This window comes from Mustela erminea, chromosome 6 (genome assembly GCF_009829155.1).
Source record: "Mustela erminea isolate mMusErm1 chromosome 6, mMusErm1.Pri, whole genome shotgun sequence".
NCBI classification, from domain to species: domain Eukaryota; kingdom Metazoa; phylum Chordata; class Mammalia; order Carnivora; family Mustelidae; genus Mustela; species Mustela erminea.
Genome location: NC_045619.1, coordinates 56904024 through 56929317, shown reverse-complemented (window position 1 = coordinate 56929317; position 25294 = coordinate 56904024). Strand labels below are relative to the sequence as shown.

General features: G+C 41.7%; 1 protein-coding gene across 5 annotated transcripts in view; it reads left to right on the top strand.

The window, feature by feature from the left end:
* GRIN2B (glutamate ionotropic receptor NMDA type subunit 2B) overlaps positions 1–25294 on the top strand; it is a 407609-nt gene that overhangs the window by 45345 nt on the left and 336970 nt on the right. The window contains exon 1 of one of the 5 annotated variants that reach the window (XM_032347393.1): positions 6520–6543. The exons of 3 other annotated variants lie outside the window; for them this stretch is intronic. The gene's annotated coding sequence lies outside the window, so the exon portion shown is untranslated. Of the gene's footprint in view, positions 1–6519; positions 6544–23917; positions 23973–25294 lie in introns of those variants that run through there. One more of the 5 variants, XM_032347394.1, reaches the window with a different exon arrangement.

The window sequence follows — 25294 nt, the reverse complement described above, 5'->3', positions numbered from 1 at the left end:
TTCCTGTCCTTAAGAGTGGCATTTCTGGAATCTACTCTGACAGGGCTGGAACTCCAACAAACTGCAGCAATACCCTTTCCTGCCAGTGCTCAACCTCTAGTATCTATCTGTGTTTTAATTTCAACCCTGTAGTAGCCGCTATCTAGCAAAATCGTGGGTGTCTTGACCTGAGATGTACTTCTAGCCCTCAGCCATGGACTCCTAGGGGATCTCATCTTGAGCTTATGGGGACCCTCCCTGTACATTTCTCTCTGCTAGTCCACTCTGCAGATTCCTGCCTTAGCTGCTCACAGCTCTCACTTCTACCTCTGTAGCATAGTGTGACCACTGTGCTGTGCTGGGAGCTTTGCTCTTTGTACTCCAGTCAGAAAATTGTTTCTAGGCAAAAAGCCAGGGTGATCGCAGGCTGATCTCATGAATCCCTCTTTGCAGGAATTGAAATCCTGTGCTGCTTTCTGTCCATTACCTGGAAACAGTTGCCTCGTATACTTTGTCCAGTTTCATACTTGTTTCCAGGAGGAGGGCTGGTCTGATACCAGGTATTCCATCATTGTGAGAAGCAGAAGCCCTCTACTTACTTTGATCTTTAATAATGGCTAGCATTTATTGACTAATAAATGCCTTGTGCTGGATACTCTCTATTTATGTTATGTGTGTTACTGCTTTTAATTCTCACTGTAGTGCCATGACATTGTGACTATTGTTACCACGGTTTTATAACTGAGGAAGCTGATGTGCAGAGGGTTAAGGAACTTGTGGCAAGACATCCAGCTAGCAAGTGTCCAAGAGTCTGGATTCAAACTGGCAATCTGACTTGAGAGTTCATGCTTTTAAACCATCTACTCCCTCTGGGAATATCACGCAGTGTCTGTTTTTATCACATAAAATATATTTTCCCTCCTCTAATGATGAGGTGAAGTACTTCATAAATGCAAGTATGATCCCTCACATGGGAACCCCCAAGAGAAGGTGTGGCCATGTTATATTTTAGGGTTGGTGTACAGGTGGTTTTGTAAGTCCTATTAGTATAACAATTACCAACTGTTGCTTATATTCAGGATTCATATGATACAGAGGGCTTCTAATTTCTTACTGGTCGCACATACTAGTCTTTTGAATAGCTGAGGCAGAGCCAAACTCACTCAGCCATGGCCCTGGAAAATCCCAAACTTTATCTTTTGTTTTCATATGCTTTTCTCATCTTTGGACCAACTGTTCCTCCTGTAATCTTTGTCTTAAAGTCCCAGGCCTTCTTGGCTGTCCATTCGTAGATACTTTGGGTTTTCTTTAGAGGGTAAATGGGAATAAGCATTTCATCTATTCAGGTGAGGCAGGAACATGAGAAATAAGATGTCAAGCTGTTGCCTTATGGTTGGGGCTTTTATCTGGAGACTAAAGAGAAAACCGAAGCAGACACTGTTTTCTGACTGCTGTTCACAGCTGCCTTGATGGATGACCAGGGGATAAGGATGTGTGAGCACATTGGACTTTGGTTATATCAGAATCGAGAGCCATGCTTTCCCTATAAAATGCTATTACTCTCAAGTGTATGCAGCAGCGAGGGGAAGCCAACATTTAGCACTCAGCCATGCGTATTGGGGTCTTGGCTCCTCACCAGTGATAGAACTATGAATTTTGGTTAGTTGCCCCCATATGTCTCCCCATCATGTTATAATCATTTAATAGCCTCTGGAGGACAGAGGGTTAACCTAGGGGAAGAGATGTGCTAACAGAGAAGCTGAGCAGGGTGGCAGATAACAGATCTGGGTTCTAATCTGATTTTAAAATCATTTACAAGTACCATAATCTTGGGTAAATTACTTAACCGTTCTGAGCCTTGGTTTCACTGATTCTGAAATGGGAATCACAATACCTGTTTTATCCAACCTTAAGGACTATTGTGAGAGAATGAAATAATGTGTATAAAAACTCTATTATCTAACCTAGTGTCTAAATGATTCTCTGAGAGTAAGAGAGTCAATGGTATGCAACTTCTGGCAATTTGGTTATTGCGCATGTTCTGATTTTTGGAGAAAATATAAGTGGAACCGTTTGGCTGGGAGATTTGGACAATCACAGAGAAGGAGCACAGACAGGCTTGGGTTTTCTAGGAGTATTAGGGTCTGAGTCTTTGAGAATAACCGAAATGGGTTGCTGAGATGAGGTGGTGAGTTAGTGGACATTTTCTAAAGTCCTGGTGCTCAGCGCTGTGCCAGATGCTGTGGAGAACATAAGCAGGACCGGGGGATGGAGTTCTATCCCTTTTGGGCATGTAGTCTCCTCACAAGGTAAAACAGGGTGATGGTAACAGATGCTTCAGGAAACTCAGCAATTTGAGTTGAAACTCGGCAAGTTGAGGTTGGTGACCAGGAGATACTGAGGGGTAGGGGGAAGTTTTGAGGAGGAGGTAAATATCCACTGCTACTTTGACCAGTCCTCTTCACCTTCAGGCAGGATGAACCTCATTCTGTCAGCTTTCATCAGTTCCTCTCCCAAGTGGGTCTTTTCCAGGACAGGTACTTCTAAACCCTTCAGCTGATAGGATCTGGCACAGATGAGGCGGATCCAGGCTCAGGGTCTGACAGACTGAGTAGACTCAGGCCCGCACACCTATAGCCTTTCCTTTAGCACTTACTGTCCCCTTCCACCATGGGGCTTCTGCTTTGCTTTCTTGGCTTGACTTCCAGTTCCTCGGGAGGGCAGGAGCCCCCCTGTGAGCCTTAGCTATCTGGGGAGGGTGATGCCCTCTCTGCAGAGGTACGAGCAATACCTGAGCTATGCCATGGATATGGTTGCCTCGGGGGAGCCAGGGCTGGTAGATGGTGAAATTTTAGGCTAGAATTATAAATGAGAGGATATTTGGGTGGGGCCGTATCAGGTAGATGCCTGGGGAAATCGTGATTCAGTGGGTAATTAGCAAAACAAAACCAGATTGGTGTTCAATTAATCTGCTACTCTTGGAGTTCAAGTGGTGACCAATAAAAGAGATAAATGGCTGTCACATGAAATTGGCAGGATGGAAGGTGCTGCTGCCGCAGGGAAGGGAGCCATCTTCTGGCCTTCATGTCTCAGTTAGGGTCCTGGCAGGAGGACGGTGGCAAGTTCAGAAGGTTTGGTTGAGGAGAGTTTGATAAAGGGGCTATTTAAGGAGATACCGGAAGAAGTAAGGACTCAGGCTGCACGGATGAGTAACAATCCAGGGACCAGAAGCTGTTATGACCAATGGCTGAAGGAAGAAGGGGAGGGAGACCAGTAGAAGAACTGTAGTTGTAGGAGAAGGGATTCTCAGGAGGAGCTGTTGTCACACACAGACACATGCGCGCGTGCACACACACACACACACACACACACACACAGCTCCCTCGAGTTCAAACACCACTTTACTATCATCTTGGAGTGCCAGCACACACATCACTAGTTTTAAATGCAATCTTTATACTCACTTTAACCAGGATCAGGATAGTACAGAAATTAGACTTTCATAATCTAAGGCCAGACTATTTTCTACTTGATCCTGTTTTGACCGCTAAGTCTAACACCAAAGTTCTCCCCAATCCTTTTGTTCTTGACTCAGCATTTCTCAGAATCTTTCTCAGTTCTGGAAATTGCTCTTAGCTAGTCTTACTCTTTTTGGTAAGAGGTTAGCATAGGCATCCAAGAAAGACTTTCCTGCCTACTCTGTGTTAGGACTTCTCTTCCATCATACCGTCTGGTTTTTGAATGCATGATACCTCTGAAAGAGGGCTTTGCGTGAAAACAAATACACCTGAATGAATGAATGAATAAATGAATAAATGAATGAAATAAAAATGAAACCTTTACAGAGATTCAAGACTGGGGCTTTCTCTTTCCTTCTCAGTTCAACACGTCTCTTCTCTGGAAACCCTAGCCTGAGAGTCCAGGCTCCTCTGGGCTAATCCGTTGTGGCAGGGACTTCTGGGCCCATGTTCCATCCTTTTACCTTTAGACTGTCTCTTTCTACCAGCTTCTTTTCAAAATTTTTTAAAATTTCTAATCAGTTTAGCTAACATATAGTATATGATTAGTTTCAGGGGTAGAATTTAGTTTTTCATCAGTTGCATGTAACACCCAGTGCTCATTATATCAAGTAGCTTCTTTAATGCTCATCACCCAGTTACCCCATCCCCTCACTCCCCTCCCCTCCAGCAACTCACGGTTTGTTCTCTATAGCTAAGAGTCTCTTATAGTTTGCTTCCTTGTCCATTTTTATCTTATTCTATTTTTCCTTCCCTTCTCCTTTGTTTATCTGTTTTGTCTCTTACATTCCACATGAGTGAAATCATATGGTATTTATCTTTTTCTGACTGACTTATTTCACTTAGCTTGTTACCCTCTAGTTCCATCCATGTCATTGCAAATAGCAAGGGTTCATTATTTTTGATGGCTGAAAAATAGTCCATTATATCTGTGTGTGTGTTCATACATGTATATGTATGTATGGATGGATATACATACATATTATACATACACACACACACATGCACATACCCACCTCTTCTTTATCATTCACCTGTTGATGGACATCTGGACTTTTTCCATAGTTTGGCTATTGTGGACATTGCTGCTGTGAACATTGCGGTGCATGTGCCCCTTTGAATCACTATGTTTGTATCCTTTGGATAGGTATGTGGTAGTGCAATTGCTGGGTCATAGGGTAGCTCTATTTTTAACTTTCTGAAGAATCTCTGTACTGTTTTTCAGAGTGTCTGCACCAGTTTGCCTTCCCACCAACAGTGTGGGAGTGTTCCCCTTTCTTCACATCTCTACCAGCATCTGTTGTTTCCTGTGTTGTTAATTTTAACCATTCTGACTGGTGTGAGGTGAGATATCATTGTGGTTTCAATCTGTATTTCCCTAAGGTCCACTGACTTTGAGCATTTTTTCAAGTCCACCATTTGTGTGTCTTTGGAGAAATGTCTGTTCATGTCTTCTGCCCATTTCTTGACTGGACTTTTTGATTTTGGGGTGTTGAGTTTGATAAATTCCTTATGGATTTTGGATACTAGCCCTTTATCTGATAGGTCATTTGCAGATATTTTCTCCCTTGCCTTTTAGTTTTGTTGATTGTTTCCTGTCCTGTGCAAAAGCTTTTTATTCTGATGAAGTCCCAATAGTTCATTTTTGCTTTTGTTTCCCTTGCCCTTGGAGACATATCCAGCAAGAAGCTGCTGCAGCTAAGGTCAGAGAGGTTGCTGCCTGTGTTCTCCTCTAGGATTTTGATGGATTTCTGTCTCACATTGAGGTCTTTCATCCATTTTGAATTTATTTTTGTGTATGGTGTAAGAGAGTGGCCCAGTTTCATTCTTCTGCCTATGGCTGTCCAATTTTCCCAACACCATTTGTTGAAGAGACTGTCTTTTTTCCATTGGATACTCTTGCCTGCTTTGTTGAAGATTAGTTGACCATAGAATTGAGTGTCCATTTCTGGATTCTCTGTTCTGTTCCATTGATCTATGTGTCTGTTTTTGTGCCAGTACCATACTGTCTTGATGATTACAGCTTTGTAATACAGCTTAAAGTCTGGAATTGTGATGCCTCTAGCTTTGGTTTCTTTTTTCACCATTACTTTGGCAATTTGGGGTCTTTTCTGGGTCCATAAATTTTAAGATTGTTTGTTCCAGCTATGTGAATCATGATTGTGGAATTTTGTTAGGGATTGCATTGAATGTGTAAATTGCTTTGCATAGCATAGACATTTTAACAATATTTGTTCTTTCAATCCACGAGCATGGAATTTTTCCCATTTCTTTTTGTTTCCCTCTATTTCTTTCATCATAAGTGTTCTATCGTTCAGAGTACAGATCTTTAGGTTTTTGGTTAGGTTTTTCCTAGCTATCTTATAGTTTTTTTGTTTGTTTATTTGTTTGTTTTTACCAGTTTCTTCTCTCCTGCTGTTTCTGAGCATATTTTAATTTCCTTTTAAAAACCTCCCTGAGGGGCACCTGGGTGGCTCAGTCATTAAGCGTCTGCCTTTGGCTCAGGTCATAATCCCAGGACGGTCCTGGGATCGAGCCCCATGTCGGGCTCCCTTGCTCAGCGGGAAGCCTACTTCTCCCTCTCCCACACCCCTGCTTGTGTTCCCTCTCTTGCTGTATCTCTCTCTGTCAAATAAATAAATAAAATCTTTAAAAAAAAATAAATAAAATAAAAACTTCCCTGAAACCTGACCTTGCCTTTTGAGCTATCATCATCTCCACTTACACTAACAACCATCATTTGTTTCAGATTATTAGCTTAGTATCTTCTCATGCTTTAATCACTCACAGCCCAGGTATTGTTGCTATCATTTTACTGAAACTGAACTCTCTTATTGTTTTTCTTGTCTCCAGATCTAATTGGCACTTCATTAGTTCTTCTCTTTGCTCTTTCTCCATCCTGCAGAGAATTAAGCAGTGGTCAACTTGGTTATTAGACATCATCTACTCTCTTTCTCCTGATGCAGGAGCTGTTTGTATACACCTCTCATGGATAGCCATTTGGCCTCTATTTGAAGGCTTCTAAGGATGACCACTGCTTGATGAGGTAATAGTAACTGTTTGAACATTCCTTTTTTTTTTTTTTTTTTTTAGAGAGAGAGCTTGTGCCTAAGTTGGGGGGGAGGGGCAGAGGGAAAGGGAAAGAGAGAATCCTAAGCAGGCTCCACACTCAGCATGGAGCCTGATGCCGGCCTTGATCTCACAACCCTGACATCATGACCTGAGCTGAAATCAAGAGTTGAATGCTTAACTGACTGAACCCCTGAACATTCTTATATGAAGCACAAAGGCACCTCCTTCCAATTTCTCTATTCCTTAATTCTCTTTATTCTCTCTCTCTTTGAGAGTTATTATTATTATTAATTGAATTATTCAGTTCAGTTCAGTTCACTTTAACAAACATTATCTGAGTGCCTATTCTGTACAGTGTGCTATGTACTTGGTAAGCACGAACAGTAAGATTCCAAAAGGACTTTCTCAATTTTTCCAAAACTAAGGCAAATAAAGAAGGACTTGGTTCAGAGTTTGGGTAAGATGATAAAAAGTTAGTAGATGAGTGAATTTGGGTCTTGAGTTTATGAGCTAGTCTGATTTCCTTTTTATAGGTCAATCATTCATTAAGCAGACATTAACTACTGCTGGCTATGTGGTAGGTATTATTCTAGGTACTGGAGATACAGTGATAAAGAAAACAGACAAAAGCTCTGTCCTGTATAACTAACTTGCTAGTGGAGGGCACAAATATTAATAATGTAAAAGCATTATATAATTTTAGGGGCACCTGGGTGGCTCAGTTGGTTTAACATCCAACTCTTGATTTTAGCTCAGGTCATGATCTCAGGGTTATGAGATTGAGCCCCGCATCTGGCTCTGAGCTCAGCATGGAGTCTGCTTTTTCGTCTCCCTCCTATCCTCCCCTTGCTTGCATGTGCTCTCTCATTCTCTCAAATAAATAAATAAAGTCTTTTAAAAAGTGTATGATAAGCATGATATAATTTTAGATAGTGTTATATTCCTTAACTAAAATAAAGGAGCTTCAGGGCTCTTCTAGATAATATAGTCATAGAACACCTTGGAGGAGGTGGCATTGGTGTAGATACCTGTTGAATCAAAGGGGATAGCCCATGGGGGAGCCAACAGCAAGGGCAAATGCCTGAAGACAGGAACAAGTAGCAAGAAGGTCAGTGGGATTGGCATATCTGGGTAGTAACATGTCTGGGTAATAGCAGGAAGGTCAATGCAATTGCAGTGTAGTGAACATAAGAATATTAAAATATGAGATTGTAGGGGCCCCTGGGTGGCTCAGTGGGTTAAAGCCTTTGCCTTTGGCTCAGGTCATGATCCCAGGGTCCTGGGATCAAGCCCCACATTGGGTTTTCTGCTCCATGGGGAGCCTGCTTCCTCCTCTCTCTCTCTGCCTGCCTCTCTGCCTACTTGTGATCTCTGTCTGTCAAATAAATAAATAAATAAATAAAATCTTAAAAAAAAAAAAAAAGATGAGATTAGAGAGGTAGATAGAGACCGAATCACTGGAGCCTTTTAGGTTATCGTAAGAGGCTTGGATTTTTATTTTTTGTGTTAGAAAGTTGTTGGAAGACATGCTTTGATTTATATTTTAGTCTAGCAGCAGTGTGAACAGTGTGGAAGGGGCAAGAGACATTCAAGTGGCTGTTTATAGTTCGGGTGGGAAATGATGGGGATTAAGGCTGGTGGAGGTGGTGGGCAGTGTTGGATTCTAGATACATGTTTATTATAGTGTAGTACTGACTTAACTTGCAGATGGATTGCAAAAGAAAGGGATTGGAGGAAAGAGGAATCCTGGGTGACTACACAGTTGGGTTAATGGTGTTGCTATCAACTGAGATATGGAAGACTTGAGGGGTAGTAATTTTGGTGCAGAAAAAAAATTCAGTATTTTTTGTGTGTGTGTGAATTATTTTGAAGTATTTCTGATATTATCTACTTGAGCCTTCAGGTTGGAAGAGGTCAGGACTGGAGATACAGATTTGGGAGCCACCGGCATAGAGATGGTATTAAGAGCTATGAATTTAGATGTGATGGCCTAGGTAGCTGAGGGGAAAGAAAGGTCAGAGAGTCCTATGGCATTCTAGTTTTAGAATTTATGAAAAGAGAGGGAGGCAGGAAGGAGACAGCAAAGATGACCACCCAAAGTGGGAGAGAACCAGGATACTGCAGGGTTATTAAAGCCACCAGTGAAAGTATTTTACAAGTAAGGGGATAGTCAACATTGTTGATTGTAGATGCAAGAGAAAGATAAGATGGTAAATGGGCTATTGGATTTGGTGGTATGGGGGAGGGGTCATGAGTGACCTTTATATAAGCAGTTTCAGGAGAGGGTTAAAAGGACAATGGAACATGAGTGAATAGTGTTCTGCAAGTATTGGGAAATGAATATCACGGTCTTTGTCTTCTTTTGTACACATTATACATACTGGTTTTTTCCACTGTTCCTAACATGATCTACTTTTTAGATTTTTCGATTTTTTTCAGTCATTCGTCAGACTGCTGCTAAATGAGCCCAAATGTTTCTAGCCATGTCCAATCCAGAACTGAATATAGTAATCCATGTGTGATCTGTCCCATGTAGAATATATCAGGAAAATGATTTCCTTCGTTCTAAGTATTCTACGTCTATTATTGCAGCTAAAGATAGATGGCATTTCTTTTTCTTTTTGACAACCCCATTGAACTTTTGATTGATATCAACTTATCTAAGAGCTCTAAATCTTTAACACATACTCTTTCAAAGTGACTCCTTCCTGTTATTTTATAGACTTTTTATTTTTTTTTAATCCAAGTGCTAGACCTAATGGTTGTCACTGTTGCACTTCATCTTGTTTGATTTGGCTTGCCAAGGTCTGTTTGGGGTCCAAATTCTGTCACTCAGGGATTAAGCTCATCTTTTTATAGGCAGGTTCCTATGCCTTCAAGTCATTAATAAACATGTTACTTGCCTTCACATATTTTGTCGAAGTCGGCAGATATAAATTATAAGTTATTGATACATAAATATAGCTGTAGACAGGCCAAAGGCTTTTTGAAAGCACAATTCAGCCATGAGGGAGGCCACATCAAGTCAGAGGGTCTGGTTCTTACTTGCCCCAGATCAGAGCAAATTGGGTAGCTGCTGTTGTCACCTGCATGTGTCTAGACCCGTTCTCTAAATCTCTTTCCAAGCTGGGTTGGTCCACTTGTGTCATCCAGTTGGGACCCTTGCTGACTGCAGCATTATTCTGTCCACTACTGTCTATCATGGCCTCAAAGATCTCATGGGAAACTCGGACAGGTGTCGCACTGAAATCAAGATTCCATATATTTACATTTCTCTGTGTCACCAGTCTGGCAGTCTGATCAATGAAATTTATAATAAGCTTTTATTTAAAAAATAAGGTTAATAATAACTTGTAATAATTAACATTTATCTACTGTACTGTGTTCAGAGTGCTTTAATCTATGTTTTCTCACTTAACCATCACAATAACCTATGTTACCTAGGGTGCTTCATTTTGTAGGTGAAGAAGCTGGTCATTGAAGAAGTTAAGTAGCTTACGATAGGTTTCATGACTGCTTCTAAATGGCAGAACCCGGATTCAAACCGTTCACATGGGAGCCTGGAAATGGGTGTCTGGGCAGGTTACTGAAGCAGTCTGGTATTTCCAGGAGATAGGAGACAGAGGATGGCTGAAGCTTAATGCTTCTGTGGACACTCAGGACTTTGCTCAGGTATGTGACAGAAGACGGTTTTCAGATATCCATCACTTGTGGGGAAGCTCTTCTTTGGCATATCATGGGGCCTGGCTTTCCCAGATGTGGGAGTCGAGGTGGGCAGAGACTATGTTGTTAAGACTCTCTGATTCCTGGCAGATGGCTAGGGCAGATATGGACCAATGGTGAACTTGTGCTGATTCCTGGTGGTCACATTTCTTTCTTTCTTTCTTTCTTTCTTTCTTTCTTTCTTTCTAGCAACCACTTGTTTAACAGCTCTGTTTTATAGCTGTTAAAAAGCAAAATTCAAATGAATAAATTTGAAGATTTAATTGGTTTTACTAAGCAATTCATGAATCAGTCAGTATCTCATCTAGCAAGTAGAGAGCTCCAAGAAGTTGGACAATATGGAAGGTCTTTATAGGAGGGAGATGGTACAAGGAAGTTATTAGCCAAAGAGAAGAAAGGAGTGTTTTAGGCAAGGTCAGCTTCTCATAGTGGGTAAGACAGAGGGTCTTACTGGGTGGATTGTCTCATCTTCCTTTGGGGGTTGGAGAAGGGCCCATGTGACTAATATCTTATTGGTGCTTATGAGAAAATTCCTGACCGGTTAAGATGATATTTCTGGAGCAAGTTTAAGCTGCAATTAGGTTAGATATTAAGCCCTGGTTTGCTCACTTGGCCTAGGATAAGTTACTCCATTTTGGGCCTGTGGTTTTCTTTAAACAGAGCTTTTAAAAGAATCTGTGCAAGTTAGAGCTGGTCATATATATATATATACCACACTCTACTTTAGAGGTCCAGTAACTAACTGAAAACTTGGACAAGTTTTTAACCTCTCTCTTATATATTCATTCATAAAATGGGAAAAAAATGATAGTACATACTACATATAGGATTGTCTTGGGGACTAAATTAGTTAATACATATGAAGTCTGATGATTCCTAAGAAGTCAGTAAACACTAGCTAGTGTTGCCTTGCTGTTATTCTGGTTAGTACCAGATGTATTGCTTTTTCACTGTTTCTTTTTCCCACATAGGTTTTCAGTTTTATCTTACCCATATTTGCCCTACCCTTTTCAGTTTGCAGATCATTCTCCTTGGTAGAATAGATGAAAAGCAAGATAAAAGTTGAGCACCTCTGCCTTCCCTCTGTCATCTTTTAACTTCCTGCCACCATACAAAGCTGTTTCTCTCACTTCCTGGATCATTTTCTTTTGAACACAGCTTTAACTAGGTTTGTGGGGTTTTTTTTTTTAACCATTTTTTCTAAGCTTTAGGCACTTTTCTTACAAGTTTAATCCTTATGTTTTTATAACTGCCCTGTTTTTATATATTATGAATATATCCTGTTATGCATTTTGTTATATGTTCTGATTTAATCTCAGAACTTTGTGGGTATCCATATTGTCTCTCTTAAGTATCTTTTGCATTGGGATTATTAGCTGTTATACTACTGGAATGAAATCATTTATTTATTTATTTATTAAGATTTTTATGTGTTTATTTGACAGAGAGAGACAGACAGCGAGAAAGGGAACAAGCAGGGGAGTGGGAGAGGGAGAAGCAGGCTTCCCTCTGAGCAGGGAGCCCAATGCTGAGCTTGAGCCCAGGACCCTGGTATCATGACCTGAGGCTGAAGGCAGACACTTAATGACTGATCCACCCAGTCTCCGCAGAATAAAATCATGTAAAGCATTGCATATCTTTTAAATTATATTCGCTTCTTAGAAATGGTGATAAGCTCAAATTCATTATTTCCAAATTCTAATTTTCCTTCAGAAATCATCTTTCTAGACTACACATCTTACTAAATTACATATCTTATTTTCCACATTATCCCTTTCTTAGCACAAATTCCAGTAGGATGTAATTATCACTCACAGGAGTATTATTAGTTCTACATAACCATCTGGGGTAAGGAGAGATAAACTACTACCTAGAGGCCACATTTGGTCTGTTATTTGTCTTTGCAAATAAAGTTTTATTAGAACACAGCCACACCCATTTGTTTACATGTCATCTATGATACTTTTGCACTCCAAGGGCAAAATTGAATAGCTCTGACAGAGACCACATGGCCCACAAAGTGTAAAATATTTACTGCTACTTTATAGAAAAACATTGGCTGTCTCCTTCCTAGGGCTTTCTTGAGGAGGACGATGAAACCCCCTGTAGCAGCTGCCCTCAAAAGATTTCTTAACCTTCTGAGAAACACTGCTGTCAGAAGGAAAAATCAGATGCCCTGTTTTAAAAGAATTAAGCTTCTAGCATGTCTAAACAATTGAAGTCTCATATCGCTAACATATCTTGCCTGTCTGCCAGTTTTGTGATCTCTTTCAGGAAATATTTTCAATATCCTCTGTCAGGCTAAGATGCCTGGTGGTCTACTCTTAACTGTGATATTATTTTCTGTCTTATTTTATCTCTCATCCAAATACTCTCAGCCATGTATCCTGCTTCGTGGATTTTCATACAAGTCTCTTTCTCTTTAAATGCTTTCTATATAAGTTTGTCTTTTTTTTTCCCCCTTAAAGATTGTATTTATTTGAGAGAGAGAGAGGGTGAGAGAGAGAGAGAGAGAGAGTGTGTGCGCATGTGTGTGCACAAGCAGAGGGAGGTGCAGAGGGAGAAGCAGACTCCCCACTGAGCAGGGAGCCTGATGTGGGGATTGATCCCGGGATTCCTGGATCATGACCCGAGCCGAAGGCAGACACTTAACCGACTGAGCCACCCAGGCACCCCAAGTTTGTCTTTTTTAAAAATATAGGCAGAGCCAGATAGGAGATAAAATCCTTGACTTTGTTCATCTGCTGCAGACTTGCTCTGTTCCTTATGGTTCAATTGTTGGACACCCTTTCCTGCTCTCATCCAGGTTCCACCTACCAACCAACAGGACCAGGATGATACTAGGCAAGAGCGGGGGCAAGAGGGTCATGGTCCAGGGTGGTCTCTGAGTGTGTGCTATCAACTACAGGAAAACTATTCAGAAGAGCAGCTTCCTGGGAAGAAAGGATGCATACACTGCTTAGGTGTGGATGGTGGCTTTAGATTACCTGGGGATCCGTAACCCAGGCATTAAGCAAGGTCCAGAACAAGAGAGATGAACTGAAGTTATGCTTACAAACCGGGGTTGGATGTTGCTTTTCGTAGTTCAGTGTGTGAAGGGACAGTTCATTAAAAATGCTGGATTCTAGACATTCCCTGACCCCATCATCTCACCTCCATTACCTTCAAAGGTTCTGTCTTCGGAATTTGCCATTCTCCCCTGCCCTCTCCCCTGGTCTGGGTGTGCCCCTGCTGGATTTATTTCCTCTCTAAATTACGGCTTCATACAAACAGGAATTCAGAATCTTGCTCCTTCTTGCCTCTTTTTTCTTTGCCTCTTCTGATTCTCAGTTATGAAGTCTACTCTTTGGGTACCTCAGGTTTTTCTTTTTTTTTTCCCCCGATGACCCCTTCAAATTAAAAGGAAGAAAATATTTTAGTAGGGAAAGAATTATGAGAAAAGAAGAGTTAATAGATTAATGGAAAAGCTGGGCTCTCTGTATTCTAACAATAGGTCATTCACAGTACTTATTGCAAGAACCATTAAAATCATCAACAGGTCATTAATGCTGACTTTGAACTAGCTCATCAAAATCTCTCTATTAATAGCCTTAATAGCTTTGGAAACTGTTTCAGAAAGCTTGAATTTTAACAGTCAGGAATTAAAGGTGGAGCAAAATGACTGTTGGGCTCCTTCAGTTTTAAGGTCCCAAGGGAAATGCAGGACATTTGCGGTCCTTTCCAAAAATGTGAGATTGTTGTGGAGGGCAGGGAATTGAGTTCTCTTATAAAACATCTTCTAGAGTGAATAGAGATAGAGTGGACGACATACTGGTCTGACCTGCCAAGATAGGCATACCTTCCTTTTCAAAATGGTGGAAAGGAAGCCATACTTTGAAGATGCTGTCAGCAGCCATCTCAAAAATGACAGCTGTCCTACTTTCTTTTGCAATCCTTTCTTGACATAACAGATCTCATTTTGTTTGAGCCTTTTCTAACACGGTACTCCTGAATTACCCCTTAATTTCTTCCTGTTATTCCTGCTTAGTCATGGGCTGTGTAAGAGGATTTTGCAGAAACTGGGGTCCTGGATGGATCAAGTCAAAACAGGAGGCCTTGAACTGAGTCTACCATGAGGGCCTGGGAGGTGCTGAGAGCTCTTCCCAAGGTGGATCGTGGCAGACAAGGTGGGCAGTGTGGACACAAAATCAAGGCTGTTTCATCCACTTCCTGTCCCTCTTAGTGTAGGGGTGGTTTTTGCTTCAGACATAGGTTATGCGATACGTGGATTCTGCCTTTTATATGTTGTTAAAGCAAAGATTTTTTTTTTCCTCTGAGCTATTAGGGGTAAGTTAGCATTTTTATCATTATCTTAATTTTTCTTTTATGACTGTAGTCTTCGGAAGGTTTTATCCACATCTATGTCTGGGTACATATGGGGGAGAAGAAGAAAATACCACCTTTGCACACTAATCTCTAATTTTATAGCTGAGGAAATTAAAGAAACTGTAGATTAGCACTTTTAGAGTGCAAGATCTTACACAGAAATAGAAGAGTTACCATATGAGGATCATGTACTTTGAGGAGTATGTGCAAATCATTATGACATGAGAAGGTATAGATAGAGATGTCAGTGTGGATACACATTCCAGATCTTTCTATCCTTTCACTCTGCTTTAACCACTGTGAGGCTGAACCTGGTTTGTGTAATCACTGTTCCCCCATCCCCCACTTATCAGATTAGGATTGGCCAATGGGATGCAAGGGGAGAGAGAGCATCAGAACAATGAGGCTTGAGGTCCACTCCCCCAGTTTCAACCCTATTACTGTGTCTGTACCATGTTGTGGGGGTGGTAATGGCTGCCTTCTTCTCCCAAAGGCCACAGATGCCCTAGGGTGACCCCTCTCCCAGGGCCAGCTCCGCAAGGTTCTATTATTAGCTGCCTTACCTTGCTTCTGTAGGCATCCAGGGGTTGTAACAGCTCCCACTGTTGCTAGACCCAGGGTGTTTCAGCCAACTACCTTTTTGTTTTCCCTTGACTCTGCTCACACATTTATAGATAGTCTCTTTGTTAAATTTGCCTCAGTCTCCCTATTTGGGATTGCCATCTGTTTCCTTTGTGACCCTGCTCGTACAATACTAGATCTCTTATAGCTACATATTATACCTACTACCATGTTCTCCTTTTATATGCTGTATGCAGTGTGTACCTTAGGTCTTTCTCAGCACCAGCCAGGACGTTGTGCTGGTTAGCTCCCTCAGAAGCATTGCTTATTGATACTGAGGGGAGCAACAGGGGTAGGAATCCCTGTTCCTTGTAGACTAAAACAAGGAGTCTTGGTCTTGGTTTTTTCCAGTAATGAGAAGAAAATGCCTCTTTCCTTCCAAATTCTCCTTGCAAGTAAGTAGACTTTTTAGTTGTTGATGGGACAGCTTCGTCTCCTGGCCCAAAAACAGTGTAGGTGAATTGTTGTGGAGACAGTGTGGGGTTTGTTGGGTGACAGCGAATATCCAGTTGGGCTGAAGTTAGGCTGACCTCAGCCTTGGTCTTCATCTCCCCTTGGTCTTCATCTCCCCTGTGGAGCCTGGGAGGCTGAATGCTTCTGGTAATCAGCAAGTAGGGCGCTTAGTATTACATGGAGCAGTTCTTAGCCTCAAGCAAAGATGGTGGCCTCCTTACATACTCTCCACCCAGGAGTGCAGGGCTCCTGGAAAAGAAGGTCAGTATTAACTTAGCATTCATCCCTCTACCCTGGATAGCCTGTTTCATTTTTATTACACTTCTCTAAACTCCACTGGGTTTATTCTGTCCCTATTCTTTCTCTTTAAAAGAAGGCATGTACCTAATAATTCAGACAATGTACCATAGAGGTCACTTACCATGGTTGTACTTTGCTAATGTCTGATGTTTTATTCTGTGTGCAATATAGAACTTTAATGGCATTTAAAAGTGCCTCATCTCAATGTAGTCTCCTGTCTGATTCTCTGCTTTCACCTTAGTTCTAAGGTTAGGCGATTTGTTCTGTTGCGTGAATATTAGAATCATTTCTTTCTCCCAGAAAAAAATGTCGATGTGAATTTTTTTTTCAAGTTCAATCAAAACACGGTAATTTTTAAATCATTTGCTTTGTCTGTAGTGGTATTTCTTCACTAGTGCCTCAAAAGGATCTTGAGAATTGCTGAAGGGCAACATAAATAGAATGTGTACTATCTACACTTAGTAGTAGCTGCGTCTCTAGTCACTGGGCTTTTTGGTTCTTGTCCACAGAAAATGATATTGGCTAATATAAGGTGGGGGAAACATACATTAGACTTGAAGGGAAAAGAAAAGGGAAAAAAGCCATAGAGTCCAAGGATCAAGATGGCAGGAATGAATACATTTCTTTTCTCCAGAGATGTATTTTTGGAACAAATGATTCTTGGTGGTTCTATGGTGTCTGAAGTTTTTGTGATACTCTCCTTAAAATTCAAAGTCCAGGGAGAGGGCATTTTTTGGCCCAGCATGGGCCATCTCATTTGACAATCCCATGGAGATTTAACTCACTGGGGGAGGGGACTTCTCAACATACCACTTGAGTGTTATCATCAGCAGGAGAGCGGGTGCCAGGCAGGCAAAGCCAGCAGATGTCCACTTCAGCATCTCTCTTCAGTCTTTTGTTTATCTCTCTTCCAGATCATTAACTAAGATGTTAAATAAAACTAGACTTACCACGGGTGCCACAGGCTCCCCACCAGGCATTCCTCTGACTATGTGCATTATCACTGATAATTGTTCATTTGCCTTTAGTCAGGTTTTAGCCTCTGTGATGAGCTTCACACAACTGCCAGCTCGAATTTCATGTAAGGAATAAACTTTCATGAGCTGCTTTTAGAGTCAAAATGTATTACTTCATGGACTGTGTGCTCCTCGCTACTCATTTTATAATCCTACCCCAAATAACAGTTCAATCTGGAAGACTGCCATGTAGCCAAAACATCAGCCTTTCCTAGCCAAGCTTTGGTTGTGTGAGTGAAGGCCTGGGCTGGGATGACCAGGGGCACCCCATGATCTGCCATTCTGGCTAATGAACTGGAGACACAATTTCGATTTCAAACAACCTGCTGAAGCACTTTAGTGCTCTCTGAACTATTGAGGAAAGATTGAATTAGACTCAGTATAGGTGTATAATCTAAGCTTATTTTAGGGTATTCAAATCCTGGGAAAATAGGTAATGATCACTGCTAATGTGTATGGGGGACATTACTCCATGCCAGACACCTTATGCTTTGCCTGTATCATCTCTCTCTTGAACCTTCACCCCGATCCTAACAACCCTGTGAAATAGGCACAATTATTATCCTCATTTTCCTGATGCAGAAGCTGGTGGCGAAATAACTTGTATAAGGTTACACATTGAATAATACATATTTTACAGACTTTCACCTCTGGGTCGTGTTGCTGCTTGTACTGGCTAAGAATTTAGTTCCCTGTCCGTCTATTCACTGATTGCTCAGTGCAGTGAGTGAGATCTGCACTGACTGCTTACTATGGGCCAGGCCCTGTTGGAGGCACACAGTACAGAAAGCATAGCTTAAACATGGTGCTTTTCCTGCCACGAGGGATCTTGCATTATGGTAGGTAAGCTAAGGTATATATAGAAACTCAATTAATTGAGTGCTGCATGCTCTGATTGTGCAGTTCACGGGGAGTGTATAGACTCAACCTGCCTGATGCTGCTGTACCATCTAGAATCTTTCTGGAACAGAACTCAGGAGCAGCTCAGACAGGTGGGTATGTAGGTAGGAAGGCTGGAATAGATGTTCATTGTGTCTCTAAGTCTTGCACCAAGATACTCATCATTGTAAAGGGTGGAAGTACGTTCTTCAGGTACTGAGAGTACAAAGTAGCCTTCTGTAAGAGTTATTTTCTCTTAAGCTCTGTATTTTATCCTGAAATTTTACTTTCAAGTGCCCTTTAATTTTATTATAAAGTGCCTTCATAGTATTTCTGTGATTATTTTAACACAAAAATCGGTTACTAAAAGTAGATGCAATGGAAATAAGATTCAAGAACATGTGCCACATTTCCCCAGGCTTTTACATATATCTGGTGCCATTAGGGTTGGTATGGGTACTCCAGTTCATAAAGCATGGAATAGACCAGCGTATCACTCAGGATTCACAGAAGCCACCATGGGTATTTTGAATAGGAAGTAGTTAAACACCAGGAATTCAAGGCTCCCCAAACCATTGGAAGGTTGGGGGAGGAGGGGCCAGGGAAGCCCCCTTCAGGAAAAATGTAAGTGTAAGGACTATAGTGGACAAGGGGGTGATTCTCAGGAGATGCCTGATGTCACGGGGATGTGCCAATGCCCAGCTACTTGCCTCCACTTGTCCCTGGCGTATAGTGGCTTCTGCCCTTCTGCCTTCCCCATCTTACTCTAGTGTCCCTTCCTGGTGGAGTCCAATCAGAAACTTGGCAGCAAGGGCATTTAGAAAAGGTAGTTTCTGGACTTTAGAGACCTGGCTTGTAAGAGGGAGCTTAGAAATGAGAGTAATGCTGGGGACCAACAAACAAATCCTATGCAATTAAAATATGGCGTGTTGGCCTAGGATAAAGCAATATCATCTCCTTCCTTGTTTTCCCTGCTGCAGCCCTACCCCTTTAAACTTTCTCCTTCAGAAGCTACTGAATCAAGGAATGATGTTTGAATTACAGGCATAGCAGAGTTGGGGAAATTTCGTTTTATGGACTCTCCTCCTTTATTACACTTCCCTGCTCTTTACCTTCTTGGTTCTCCCACTCCCTTCTTTAAAGGAGGAGAAGGGCTGTTAGTCTCAGGATTGTGTTTGTGTTTGAATTCCTCTGGGGGCTTTTTTTTTTTTTTTTTTTTTTTTTTTATTATCAGCCTAGGCCTCTCCAGAGATAAGCTCTTTAGGGGAGACACAGGGTGAAAAGCTGAATTGATTGAAAGGATTTGTAGTGTATTCCTCTGTGGGAATGTGATCTTTCTCCTTTGGTGAAGGGAGTTAAATGCTCCAGCCAGTTCATCTGCAACATCACTGATCTCATTTTCAAGATGCTTCTGATATGGACCCAGAGAAGAAGATTTGTTTTTCTTAGTCAGTGAGCTCCCATTGGCGCTCTGAATTGGGGGAGAGGGAGCTTTCCATTCCTTTTCAAGAAGACTTCTCTTTTTCACCTCTCAACTTTCAAGCAAGATCTTGGTCAGAAGTTTTTTTTGGCTCATTTTGATGTTTCCCTACATTTTTGCAAATGGATATCACTGGGTTTTTTTTTTTTTAATTCAAATTAATTAGTTTAAGGCAATAGACCATCTTAAAAGATGGTATTATGTATTTTGTTGTTGTTATTGTCGTTGCTGCTATTTTGTCATTAAACCTCTAAGAAAAAAATGCCATATGGCCTCTACCTGGCATCTTTCATGTCAGACAAGGATACTATTTCCAGAATGTTGGGACCATTCCATAAATGTGTATTAGGGATTGTTAGTTTAGAAAGGAGTTTGAATTTTAGAAAAGTTGTGAGAGAAACAAATGATTTAATTTATATGCATATTTTATTGAAATAGTTGGAATAAAATCTGTGAAGAATGGGAGTTTGTAATCTTAAATGTGGTTTAGTCTGCTTTGGGTATCAGTTGCATATTGGGACTCCTAGATCTCTAAACTGTTAGGTACATTCAGAAGGTCACCAAGTACCAAAGTTAGACACTGTGACTCATAAGATTGGACTTAAGGATGGCCAGGTCTGCATGCCTATTTATGGGAAGGTTTGGTTATGTGCATGTTAATGCATTGAAACCAAGCAGGTAAATATAGAGATTTTGGGTTCTGTCTGTGGAAGAAAAGGAGCTTTGCTCATTGTGGGAATTCCCCAGAAAGGGAATTTGGAAGCAGGTGCATCTCTGTTATTAGGTGGAAATAGAAGTCTTCATTCTCTTTGAGAACAAGTGAGGTAGTAAATAAGTAAAATAAATAAAAATAGTTTGGTTGGATTCCTAGTAGTTTTGAGTGGGTGGAAAGATTGAGAAGGATTCTGGAGAAAGGAAGCTGACTTTCAAGTCAGTGTTTCCAAAAGACATCACAGTTGGGAGGGACTAAGGAATCCTTTTCCAGCTTTATTTTGAAAAAGTCATTCATCTTGGAACTACAGATCCTATAGGAGAAGATCCCAACTTCATAGTGGGTGGTTTGTGAATTAATTATCCAGACGCTTTTAGGGGAGGGAACAAGTAATAATATGCTTTCTTTTAATATGCTTTCTTTTCCCTTAATCAGTGTCTCATTGCAGAATGTGAAATGAATAGAAAATGTAAAGGAACTGGGTTGGTCAACTCTGTTTGTGACTGATAATTAGGTGAGGGGTAAGACGCCAGGAGTTTTGTGGACATTTCACTCAACATGCTTAGATTTCACACCCTCAGACTCCTATTAATGGATAAATGAATGGCATTTCTTAGATTCAACTGAACTAAGACTTACTAACTTCTCTTTTTCATATACTTTATCTTATATCATTGTATTTAATCTTCCCAGCAATCTCATGAAGTTAATTACTATTCCCCTTTTACAGATTAGAAAAGTAAGGTCCAGAGGGATTAAGAGACATGTCTGTTTAAATACACACTAGGAGAAAAGGGGAGACCTGGTCTCCAAAGCTACATCTTATAGATATCTCATGGCCAGTCCTATGGCCTACTTGGTTCCAGTTTCTCAGGACCTGAATTCTATCCTTGATATTGCCAGCTGACCACTGTGATGTCTTTATTTGGGAAAATCCACCCAGCAGGTCCAAAAAGCCTGGTGAGGTGACCTAATTTATAAGAGATACAAAAAACCCTGCAAAAAAAAAAAATTGGATGTTTTCTAGCATATAGAATAATAAGCAGAAAGAAGCATTTTTTGTATATCCCGGAATGTCAATTAAAATGAGATATTCTTACAGAATGGAACATATGTTTTTCATCCAACTGTTATAGACAAGTCTTGAATATATATTCAGTTATATTACTAGATAGTTTCCTGAGAATATCTAGCTTCCCTCTGAACTTGGGGGTGAATTTACCTTCTTATAACTTGGCCTCCTAAATGTGGCTTAGAGGATCAATTTTAAGACTCTAATGGCATGTCAGAAAAATTTCCAACATGCCCACATTTACCTTGGTCATTGCTGCCTCCTTCCTCTCACTCTGCATCATTCTATTGTACTGTACTTTATAGCCACTTTTAGCCTTCTGACATTCCTCTCGTTAAATTCACTGTCATGTAGCATCTCTTCTCTTTTTAAAGTACTGCAACACTTCCCAACATAATCAGTCCACTCTGATGATCACCAGCTCTCTTTAAAATCACTGGATCATCATCCTGTGGTGAGCTGGCTACCTGCAGTAGTGGTTTAGGGGTGTCTCTTCCAAGAAACAGCAAACACTGTTCACATATATGGTGGATGGTGGATTGCTGGGGCTTTGTAAAAGCAGCAGAAGCCTTGATTATGTTGGGGAGGAGACATTTTTTCTCTACCCTTCAAGATTCTTCCAGCTGGTCTAAGAATTAAATTGACATGAGACAATGAGATCAATAGGAGAAAATCAAATTTAATATTGTACATATGGGGAATTCACACAGACATGAGACTTCAAAGACAGTCAGGCAAAATGAGATAGGTTTGTCATGCTGAACTAAGGAGAAGAGGGTAGGCGTTTGGGACTTTGAAGGGAAGGGAAGCAATTCACAGGAAGATGAAAAAGAGTGACTGTCTGATAAACAAATGTTTGCGGGGCCTCAGAAAGAATGGGATATACAAAGGAATTTTAACAAGCTGACTTTGTTAAATTTCTTCCTGTCTGTCACCCCTAGTTCATACTATGTTGTAGTTACTTATGGTGAGAGCCCTCTTCCTGGAGCAGGTTCTCTTATCTAAATTCCTTTTAAGCAGTTAGGTAGAATACTTCCTGAGCCTTTTGGGCTTTGATTTTAGCGCAAAATAATCTGCATGGAAAAACAGCACATTTTGGGGTCATCTGCCCTTTGCCCCTACAATTAGTAGGATCATGGGATTTTGTTTGCAGGCCCCAAATAGGCAAGAGCCTTTTTATAATGTGGTGTGACCCAAAGGAACATGATGTTCTTGGACTGGCCACATGGATTTGGAAGAAGGCCAAGGGAGCTGGGAAAGACTGGGAAGACTGAGAGTCTCCAAAATGAAATGGGGCCAGTTTTGGGGCTTGCCCCCGGTTTAGAAGGCTCATTTCATCCCTGGTGTTTTTGACTGTCTCTCACATCCACTTCCTTAAACGTAGCTGCCCCATTCCCAACCTTACCTGGCATATTTCTATCCATTCTTCAGTCCCAGCTCAAAAGCTACCTCTTGGTAAAGCCTGCCTTGACTTTCCTGTGGCACGTGCTGCTCTATTCCCTGTGTTCCCAAACAGCTTGTGTGGACAATGTACCTTGTGTGTTGTAAATACTTGTAGATTTGTCTGTGACTGAGCTTGGAGCTCCATTGTCATTTGTGACTTTCTGGCATGTAGTAAAGGCTAGATAGATATTTATCAAGTGAGCAGATGGGCTTTTCCTCCTGTGCCCACTCCTCTTACTCAGCCCAGGGTTGTTCTTTGGTTTTGTTTTATTTTATTTTATTATTTTTTTGTCTAGGGCAAGTAGCTGAGAACAACCCAGAGAACACATTTAGCACCTTGGAATGAAGGTCATGAAACAGTGCAAGGCTCACGCATTCCAAGCAAGAGGATGTCTTCTCTCTCAGTCCCTTAGGGCCAGTCTCAGTTTGGCAAAGATGATAATTTGCGGATGATTTCAAACCTAACAAACTTTCCGATTGAAAGTAAAAGCTAACTTAATATTCTTTATTGCTTCTTGGAATCTGATCTTGGCAAGATTAATGTAAAAAATACTGTGAAGTAATTCTTGTGGAATTTTGACTCCATGGAATGGAAATGCCAGGGATCTCATTTTCAAAAAGGTCCCCGGAGTTTTGCCCCTCATCTTCATGGGTTTTTCCTTGCCGGCCTGAAAGCTCTGCCCTTTGGTGAGACACTCCACAGAGTAATCCCCTGGTGGCAGGGGAAACTCTTAGGGACTGTTAAAAGGAGACTTGCAACTTACATACATTTCCCCCAAAGGCAGTGAATCGGGGGAAATGTTGGTTTTAACCTGCATTCTAAAAACAAGCCTTCTAGTTGCCTTGTGATGGAAGGGCGCTGGAAATAGCCCTGGAGTGACCTCATTCTCCTGTTCTACCAAACTGCCCTTGATGGAGGTAGCAGTGGCCAAATAGAGACACCAGCCAGGTGGTTGGAAGGTTCAGATGTCTTTTCCCCGGAAGAGTGGCTGGAGTTAGCACTTTGGCGACAATGGCAGTGGCTCTAAGGCTCTGTTGTCCAGTGCAGAATACAGTAGCCGCTGGTCCTATGTGGCTACTTGCATTTGAATTCATTAAAATGAAATGAAATAAAAATTCAGTTTCTCTGTCACTGAGCTGCATCTCAAGGGCTCATTGACCACAGGTGGCTGCTGTGTTGGACACTGCAGATATAAATTGTCGTCACTGCAGAAAGTGCTACTGGGCAGCGCTGCTCCAAGAAGCTGGAAGCCTGTAATGGTTATATCTGCAAGATGCCTGACTTTTCCAGAATGGCCAGGAGCAGTCCGGGGAGGTGCAGCTTAAAATAGAGAGGGAGGTCAGTGAATACTGTTCTTTCACCTGTGGCCAGGGGTTGGGTGATGCCTTTGGGTGCAGCTAGCAGGTCTGAAACACAGCTAGTGGAGAGTGAGGAGGTGGAGTGGTTGAGACTCAGGCCACCGTCTAAGTTACCACATGGCTGACGCATGCCGGAAGTTACACTGGTTGCTTTCACTTCTGTTACGTTACTTCAGCCCCTGCGTACTGGCTACCAGCCTACTTTTTACAGATGAGGAAACCGAGATCCAGAGGATCCAGTCATGTGTCAAAGGCCGCACGATAGTGGGGTCTGAGTTGGAACCGACTGCTTCTAAGTCAAGTTCAGTGCTTTTCTGGCTATAAGGGTGGGTGGAGCAGATGGGCAAAGGACCATTAGTGAAAAGGGGAGACATTAATTTGAAGAAATCAAACTGTTTGCTCCATCCAATTGTAACCCTTGGAGCCTGGTTAGTGCTCAGCCTTGTGCTCAGGGTCTGTTGTCAAAGGTTGTTGCTATCGTGGATTTTTCTTCCATGGGAAGCTTGAAGAATGGGACGGTCTCCTGCATCAAGAGTCAAAGAAAGAAACAATATTTGTTAGGTACCAGTACTGTTCGGTGTGTGCCAGATACGGTTCTGAAGGGTTTTGCAGAAGTAACTCATTTAACTCAGTAACTCATTTCCGTAGAACTACCCTATGAGATTGATGCTCTCATGATCCTGATTTTGTGGATGAAGAAACTGAGGCTTGGAGAGGGAGGGTGTACCGTCCAAGGTCACACACATCCTGACCCTGTACCCTCAAGCACGAAGCGCGGGGTGGGAGGCTCACATGAGCTTGTTCTTGCAGACCTGATAATGCTCTCTGACACTTTAAAGGTGGCTTCCTGCCAATCATATTAAATACCTCCCTTCCTCAGGAGTATGAATTTCTCACAGTGTCGTTCACATCTCATTTCCTTTAATCTCTAAACCTATGAAAAGTCATTCGCTCTCACCTCTTTCTTAATGTCTCCCTCCTCTCCTTCCTTCTCTAACCCGATGGTCTCCCTTCTCTCTTGCTTTTCCTTCTCCTGTTTCTCTGTGAGTGCCAAGAGACCCCAGGTGGTTATTATGCACTGCGTACAGTGGCTGAACTGCACACCGTGTGGATGTCAGCCAGTGATGGAAGGGCTGCGACATCAGCTCCATCTTAATGACACCCCTCTCGCCGAGCGGCCAACTGCGGCCAGTCCCCTCCCTGTGTCAGGTGCAGTCCCCGAAGGGAGAGGTGGGGGGTGGGTCACATGGGGCCTGGTAAGTCCCTGCCCCCTTGTTCCCACCCCCCATTGCCTGCACCTCA